Source organism: Chrysochloris asiatica, unplaced genomic scaffold, assembly GCF_000296735.1.
Source record: "Chrysochloris asiatica unplaced genomic scaffold, ChrAsi1.0 scaffold00122, whole genome shotgun sequence".
NCBI lineage: Eukaryota > Metazoa > Chordata > Mammalia > Afrosoricida > Chrysochloridae > Chrysochloris > Chrysochloris asiatica.
Genome location: NW_006408640.1, coordinates 2,604,261 through 2,613,365, shown reverse-complemented (window position 1 = coordinate 2,613,365; position 9,105 = coordinate 2,604,261). Strand labels below are relative to the sequence as shown.

Here is a 9,105-nt window from a genome sequence, read left to right as displayed (position 1 = left end):
ACCTGAATTTAGAGATCATCTCAAGTACAGATTTGATTAGACACTAAGGAATGAAATCCAGAAGAGTTGTGGGATGACATCAAGTACTTTATTCAGGTATAAAGCAAAAGGTCATTGAGAAGACAAGAGATAAGAAAAAGACCAAAATGGATGTCAGACCAACTCTGAAACTTGCACTTCAGTGTAGAGATGCTAAAGCAAATGGAAGAAGTGAGGAGATACAAGAACTGAACAGAAATTTTCAAAGGTCAGCTAGAGAAGACAAAGTCAAATATTACAAAAAAATGTGCAAAGAACTGGAGTTAGAAAACCAGAAGGAAAGAATATGCTCAGCATTTCTCAAGCTGAGAGAACTGAAGAAAAAATTCACACCTTGATATGCAGTATTGAAGGATTCTATGGGCAAAATACTGAATGATGAAGAAAGCATGAAAAGCAGATGGAAGGAGACCCACATTTGCAGATAATACTCACTTGACCTGGCTTCAATGCCTGGATGATCAGAGCTCAACCAGAAGAAGAAAGAAGAGGAAAAAAAAAGAGTAATCTGAAACAATTTGATGAACTTGACCTATACCTACGGATGCAGTAACTCAAAAGAGGGAACAAATCCTTACAGCAAGGATCATTCCCACTCCCTCCATACACAGAGAAGACAGGGATGGGCAACTTGGATGTTGGCTACCCAAAATGGGGGGTGTGGGGGCTACAAAGGCAAGAAAAGACTGGCTTACAAGCTTTCAAGAGGGAACCTAGATCCAGAGGGCGTGAAGGAAAGTAGGATCTCCACTGAGTAGTATCCAATCTGTCTAGGCGGGCCTGATGAAATGAAATGTGGATGGATCTCTTGTGATACAATAGTGAATAATTGTTACCAGGACAGCTTGTGAAGGTTGGAAATGTAAAGGTAGACGTTTGTAGCAAGGAGGGGAGTGATTAACCTTTCAGCCTAGGAGCGGAGGTCTCTAGGACCATCAATGGAGAAGAGTGGAGAGCAGGACTCTACCCAGAGAAGCAGTGATGCCTGAGATGGAGGCAGAGACAATGACGTGGAGAGATGGAGCAGTTGGGGACTTTAGACACAGAGAGGGAGAGGGGCTATGTGCTGATGACCGGAGGCGGGGGCAGGCTTGTAGTGTATATCCTTTGGTTGGTTGATGATACATGGAGGGGATTGTAATCATGGCAATGAGATGATATATGATAGGATGAATGTAAAACTAATATTCTCCTATGTAAACTATCACATAATTCACAATAAAACATTAATTAAAAAAATAAAAAAGCAGATGGAAGGAGGGTGGCCTGAGCGTACAGAGACACTGGAGAAGACAGCTGCTTTACCCTCCTCGTCCTGGTTGTGGTCTCCACTGCCTCTGAAGTCACGGGGATCCTTTAGTCTGTACTGTTAACTGTAAGCCCACCACTCACGCTCCAGCCCTCTGGTCCACTGGTTCCCTTTCGCCATAATTGACAGCTAGATGGTCAGGTCAGCCAGGTAATTCCCCCTCCCACTCCAACCACCAGCTTGCTGGTCAGCGCTATGGAGGAGGTGAAGCTGGAGTTCCCTTTCCTCCCACAGTCCAAAGACGCAGAGGAGTGAACCTATCCTATAAGGCAAGAGAGACAGGAAATTTTACCTGCATTGTTTTTAGGACCATATTCTTCTGCTATAAAAAGCAATCTATCTGTACTACAGAAACTTGGAATAATCCACATAATACGCATAAGACAAAATATTGAAGAAAACTTTATTAAACCAAACTTGGACATTGCAGATAATGCAATTGAAACTATAATACTTTGTTTTTTTCCCCAACATCTAAATAGTATATTGATGGAAGCTTACAAACTAGGGGAAAAGTTCTCATCCATGGAAATTCAGGGATCTGCAGAAGCGCTGCAGTTGTTATTGCGTACATAATGGAAACATTTGGAATGAAGTATAGAGATGCGTTTGCTTATGTTCAAGAAAGAAGATTTTGTATTAATCCTAATGCTGGATTTGTTCATCAAGTTCAAGAATATGAAGCTATCTACTTAGCAAAATTAACAATGCAGATGATGTCACCATTGCAGATAGAAAGCTCTGTTTATTATGGTACTACAGGTAGTTTGAAGAGAACACATGAAGCATTTGGAAACATGCAAGTGGCGACTGCACAGAATGGCTGAATCCAGGGCAACATTACAGAGGATGTGAATTTCTCTTTGAACAGGAGGAAACACTAGAGACAATAATAATGCCAAATGACAAAACACAGGTAGTTTCTTTTCAATTGCATGTTGCTTTCAAATAGTTTCCCTATAACTTGTTGAGCAACATTTTTTTAAATTTTTGGACTTTTGCAATTGATGGCACTGATGGTTTTAGTCCTTTTTTCTTTTATTTCTTTTTTTTTTTTAACTTTACAATTTTATTATAAACCAAGAATTTTGGATTCAAAAAGAATTATTACTGTAATAATGCACTTTTCATACTTGAAATGTGTTTGTATGATATAATTATTACTTTAAACAAAATGCAAGTTAGAGGGAATTTGTTATAAAATTTGAGTAATTTATAAAATAATTTACTGAAGTTTGCTAAAAATTCATTTTGTGTTCTATATATTACATTTAAAAAATAATTTCAGTTTAATTTCAAGATGTAGCTTCTTACAGGACATTAAAATGTTGGCATCGGCCACGTTTCATTTTCAGTATCACTCAATACCTTAATTACCTTTTTATTTAAATAATTTTTCTTGATCATTTATTAATAGTCTTAAATCATGACATTAGATAACTTATCTTTAACATGACCCAGTTACTACTTCCTTTTCTATTACATTCCTAATCTGTTTATGCTATTATTTAAAACAAAAAACAAACAAACAAAAAAAACAACCACAAAGCATAATGAACAAAGGAAAATATTTTATAGTATCAGATGTTCCCCCCAAAAGGATAATGTTAAGTTTCACATGACTTTGTATTTTGGATTTCTTTTGGTAAAAGCCAAATGTTCTAAGTGTTCCTTTCAGAGTCATCTAAGCTGTTTTTCCCCCTTTTGTCCAGAATGGTTCTAAGTAGAACATAATAAACTGATGTAGCATGGTTCTGTTATTTTCCCCTTAAATGATGAAACCCAGAAAACTGCCTTACATCATTTATGGAAAAAAAAAAAAAGAAAAAGAAATCCTTATGACCTTCAAATTAATATGCAAAATAGTGAAGAGTTCTTAATTTTTTTTTTTTAAACATAAATCATTTGAAACTGAAAACATGAAGCTTGAAAAACTCAGTTAATTGTTCGGAATATATAACATTTTCTTCTGTTCATTTTATGTTGTCTTAATGATTCTGTGAGGTTCTTCAGATAAAACCTTTTTGAAGGTGCATTTATTGAGGTAAATGATTTCTGGGAGAATTTGGTGTCTTTTGCACTAGCTTTATAATCCATAGTTTAAATTGATCTAATTGTCCCCCATAATTTGGATTAGCAAAGTCACTTTATGGATCCTTGGATTCCCATGTTTTTATTTATATATAAATTGTTGTAAGAAAAATACTTTGTCTACTTAAATATGTGCTGTGAGGGAGGAGAGGAGTGTTTTTAAATTTTTATAGTTTATGACTTTAAAGTAGCACAAACACAACTCTTGTATCTCACTTTTCTCAGTCCTCCTTGAGGTGCTTTATTAATGGAAATTATTTCCATACATTCTCTTGGTACCAACAGGTACTACGCAAGATAGCCTATGAACACCAAGTTACTTGACTTGCTTTCTTCCAGATAATATAATAATAAAGTAAAGGCTATTATTATCCAGAGTGTGGGAATGTGGCAATGAATTAAATATATTATTAATTGATATTCACCACCCTGATAAATTGTAGTCCAGTATTCTGTTGTTTAAGTCATTTAGTGTAGTGTCTTAGTACAGTCAAGATTTGCATTGGGTGTTTAGAAGTACCACTTGGTACAGTGCCAGATGACACAACTTTCCTGAATATAGGTAACTTACTGAATGGGTCACAAAGACCTGGATTACATGCTAAGAATCTATGACATTTCATTTTGCAGAAACTGTCTGCTTAAAAGAATCTTCATAACAGTAAATTTAGGTTTTAATAGTTAAAGTAGTTAGGTGTTTTTTGTTTGTGTTTTGATTTTTTTTCTTAAACATACAGTATGTGCATATTTAAGAAAATGCAAGATGTGCATATTTAAGAAAAAATTAAGTAATGTGGCCAAAAACACAGATTTTGGTTATTAATATTAATTTGTAGCTGACAATTTCCACTTTTTCTATCTACTATATTTTTTATGCTGTCACTAAAGTGCTTTCCCAGCACTGCATATTAAAGACAGATTCTTACAAAAGTAGAAAAAGGGATTGGTGTCACCTACATTAGAATAGTAATATTGGCATTGCCAACCCACTACCATTGAATTGATTCTGACTCATCATAACCCTGTAGGACAGAGTAGAACATTAGTCCTTAGGGTATCCAAAACTAAATCTTTAGGGAGCAGACAGCCACATCGTTTCCCTGCAGAGGCTAGTGGGTTTGGACTGCCAACTTTTCAGTTATTAGCCTAATATTTAACCCACAGCATCAAGAGTCCTTGATGTGCACATTACATGGAGTTTATTCTGTTTTTTATAAAACACTGCAAGTTTGATTTTTCTTGGATTTATTCTTTTACCTATTGTTCAAATAACTCTTCTGTTCTTCTTTTTGGTGCCATCTCTGTGATACCTTGACTTTTTTTTTTTTTTTAATGTTTCATTGTGAATTATGTGATAGTTTACATGGGAGAACATTACTGTTACACTCATCCTATTGTATATCATTTCATTGCCATGGTTACAATCTCCTCCATGCATCAACAACCAACTAAAGGGTACACCCTGCAAACCTGCCCACACCCCCACCCCATCGTCAGCACATAACTCCTCTCCTTCTCTGGGTCTAAAGTCCCCAGCTGCTCTTTCTCTACAGGTCATAGTCTCTGCCTCCATCTCTGGCGTCACTGCTTCTCTGGGTAGGGTCCCACTCTCCGCTCTTTTCCCTTGATGGTCCCAGGGACCTCCACTCCTAGACTGCAAAGTCAATCACTCCCCTCGTTTTGCAACAAAGCATCTACATTTACATTACCAACCCTCACAATCAGTCCTGATAACAATAATTCACTATTGTATCACAAGAGACCTATCCGCATCTCCTTTCATCAGCCCCACCCAGACAGATTGGATACTACTCAGTGGAGATTCTACTTTCCTCCACACCCTCTGGATCTAGGCTCCCTCTTGAAAGCCAGTCACTTCTTGCCTTTGTTGTTGTTGTTGTGTGCCATGGAGTTGGTTCCAACTCATAGCAACCCTGTACATGGTTTCCAAGGCTGTAAATCTTTACGGGAGCAGAAAGCTTCATCTTTCTCCCGTGGATCAGCTGGTAGTTTCGAACTGCTGATCTTGAGGTTTGCAGCCTGATTCATAACCACTACGCTACCAGAGCTCCTTTGTAGCAACCCCCCCCCAATTTTGGGTGGCCAATGTCCAAGTTGCCCACCCCTATCTACTCTATGTATGGAGGTGGTAGAAATGATCCTCGCTGTAAAGATTTGTTCCCTCTTTTGAGCTACTGCATCCATAGATGTAGGTCAAGTTCATCAAATTGTAGCAGATTGGATGGCCAATGTCCAAGTTGCCCACCCCTATCTACTCTATGTATGGAGGTGGTAGAAATGATCCTCACTGTAAAGATTTGTTCACTCTTTTGAGCTACTGCATCCATAGGTGTAGGTCAAGTTCATCAAATTGTATCAGATAATTCTTTTTTCTTCTTCTAGTTGAACTTTGATCATCCAGTCATTGAAGCCAGGTCAAGTGGGTATTATCTGCATATGCCCTCTCTTCTTATCAGCTGGATGCTTCACTCTCCACTCTAGTCCTCTGTGGCTATGTCACTGACTCTGGGCGCAAGAGTCCTCAGATCTTGCCACACTGCTGGCCAACCAGGTCTCCACCCGGGTTCACAAGAGTCTATTGAACATTATAGGGCTTAGCTCTCAGCTTCATTGCTGTTTTGTCCTCACTTCCCCTTATTGGTGATGAACGTGGTCACCAATCAGATCACGTATTCCCTAAGGGGACCTGATCACTTCCCTTGATGTCTCCTAGGTGAGCTATTCTTATAGTAATCAGTTGGACTGCCTATATTGTTTTGTATCATTCCTGTCAGTCTTTCTTTCAAGAAGTATCTTCCGTTCTTCTAGCCACTCCAGCCTGGTCTGATTGTCCTTTCAAGTGGAAATTTCCCACCTCAGAAGATTCTAGATGTGATTCAGGATTCCACCTATGGTCTTATGTAATGCAGAGGCTCCGCAGGAAGCCTCCTTCACTGAGCAAGTTGTAGCCCCATTTTAGGTATTCCAATCAGTTATAGGCAGAAGACAGACTTACAAGCTTTCTATGGTGATATTTCTGGCTATTCCTTTCTCTCACCCTTAAGTGTCTATTTTATAATGGTATGCAAGGGAAACCAAGATTCAAAAGACAGCCAAGCATCTTAACCTTATTTCCCTACTTTTCCCCATTCCAACCATGTCTCATTCCGTTTCCCAGAGTCCTCTTGTTCCAAGGTTGTGCATACATCATTATTTACCTCTGTCCCACTTAGCCCATGCAAACCTACCTAATTGTTTTCCCATCCACTTTATTATTCCATTCCCTCTGCTTCTTGTGTATTCCCCCCTTCCCTAGTACCCAAACTATCCTGTGTCTATTCTGTGCCCTGTGCTCTACCTTCTCCTCTCTCCCCTCACTCCACCCATCACAACCTGGTAACCACCAAAGAACACCCCCCCTTTAACATGGGTTCTTTTTCTTAGTTTTTAACAGTAGTGGTCCTATACAGTATTTCTCCTTTTGTGACTGATTAATTTCATTCAACATAATGTCCTCAAGGTTCATCCATGTTATGCAGTGGCTTGCAGCTTCCTTGTTATTCTTCTAGGTAGCATAATATTCCATTGTGTGTATGTACCACAGTTTGTTTATCCATTCTTCAGTTGATGGGCACCTTAGGCTGTCTCCATCTTTTTGCTATTGTAAATAGTGCTGCTACGAACATTGGTGTGCATATATGTACTCGTGTTATGGCTCATAATTCTTGTGGTTAAATACTAAGTAGAAGAATTGCTGAATCATAAGGTATTTCTATTTCCATCCTTCTGCGGAAGCGCCATATTGCTTTCCAGAATGGTTGGACCATGTTGCAATCCAACCAGCAATGCAGGAGCATTCCAGTCTCTCTGTATTCTCGCCAGCATTTATTGTCCTTTATTTTTTTGCTGTTTGCTGTTATTGTTGGTGTGAGATGATATGTCATTGTTATTTTGATTTGCATCTCTCTAATGGCTAGTGAAAGTGAACATTTCTTCATATGTTTGTTGGCTGCCTGATCTCTCCTTGGTGAAGTGTCTGTTCATGTCCTGTGCCCATTTTTAAATTGGGTTATTTGTCTTTGTATTTGTTGTAGTTTCCTATATATTTTAGAAATCAATCCTTGTCTGATGTGTCATTGCAAAAGATTTTTCCCCATTCTGTGGGTTCTCTTTTTACTCTTCTGGTGAAGTCTTTTAATACACATAAGTTTTCAACTTTTAGTATGTCCTACTCATTGATTTTGTCTACTTTGTTTGTGTAGCTTTCAAAATGTTTGGTAGTCTGTGTATTCCCTGAGATAGTGCCCTCACTTTTGTCCCTATTTTTTCATTGATGGCCTTCATAATTCTGGGATTCACATTTAGGTCTTTAATCCATGCTGAATTTTTTTTATATATATAAGGCATGAGGTGAAGGTCTTGTTTCAATCTTTTGTATATTGCTTTCCAGTTCTGCCAGCACCATCTGTTGAAGAGACTATCACCTCCCCATGTGATATATTTAGGTACTTTGTCAAAAATCAGTTGGCTGTATGTGGATGGGTTAATTTCTGGATTCTTGATTCTGTTCCATTGATCAATGTATCTATCCTTGTACCAGTACCAAGCAGTTTTGTGCACTGAAGCCATGTAATAAATTTTGAAGATAGGAAGTGAGAGGTTTCCAACCTTATTCTTCTTCTTAAGCAGTGCTTTGCTTATCCTGGGTCTCTTTTCTTTCCATATAAAATTTGTAATTGTTTTTTTTCCATCTCTTTGAAGAATGTTGTTGGAATCTGGATTGAGATTGCATTATATGTGTAAATTGCTTTGGGTAGTATTGAAATTTTCACACTGTTAAGTCTTTCTATCCAGGAGCCTGGTACATTCTTCCATTTTTCTAGGTCTCTTTTGGTTTTTTATAGTAGTGCTTTGTAGTTTTCTTTGTATGTCCTTTGTTTCTCTGGTTACATTTATTCCTAAACATGATACCTTGAGTTTTATTAATATTTTGTCATAGATAAATTTAACCTATTATTAATTTTCTAGAGTATTTGAATAATGTATGTAATCTGGGCACTGAACTTAAAGTAAGATTGTATCAAAACAGAAAAACTGCATTACTATCTGTTTTGAAATAATGAATAACTTAAGGATTAAAAATACTCTTAATTCTAATGTCAGTATTCTTAGCTTCTAAATTTTTAATTGCTTATGGTAATTTCTAATTAGATGTTTAAATAGAAGTTTCTTTTTTTTGTTAATTGATCTCTACTCTATGATAGAAATGATAAACTGTGATAACATTTGCTACTAACTCAACCACTAAACTTTTAGAGCAGAATATTACATTTGGGGAGATTCTGTACTTCATCTGAGTTTAGAGGTAATGTCAGAATATGTTAAGCATGTCCTTTAAAAAATATATATAATATTTATAACTGTCTTATTATCATGATAATTAAAGTGAATTAGAAGTTTTTAATAGCAATCTTGAATTATTAAAGATTAGGATTTCACCATGATATAAAGTAAATGAGCAGTTACCTGGTGGATATTTTTTTTAATAACTGGTTTAATCCATAATCCCATAACAAAAGTAGCTTCATGCCAATATTTAATTTAGCTTTATATATTCAATAGTACTCCAACAAGGAGATGATAGGGAATATCTTGAGACTTATTCA

General features: G+C 37.0%; 1 pseudogene; it reads left to right on the top strand.

Moving 5' to 3' along the window:
• The first annotated feature begins 1,543 nt into the window (after positions 1–1,543).
• Positions 1,544–2,175, top strand: LOC102816900 (annotated as a pseudogene).
• The last annotated feature ends 6,930 nt before the right edge of the window (positions 2,176–9,105 follow it).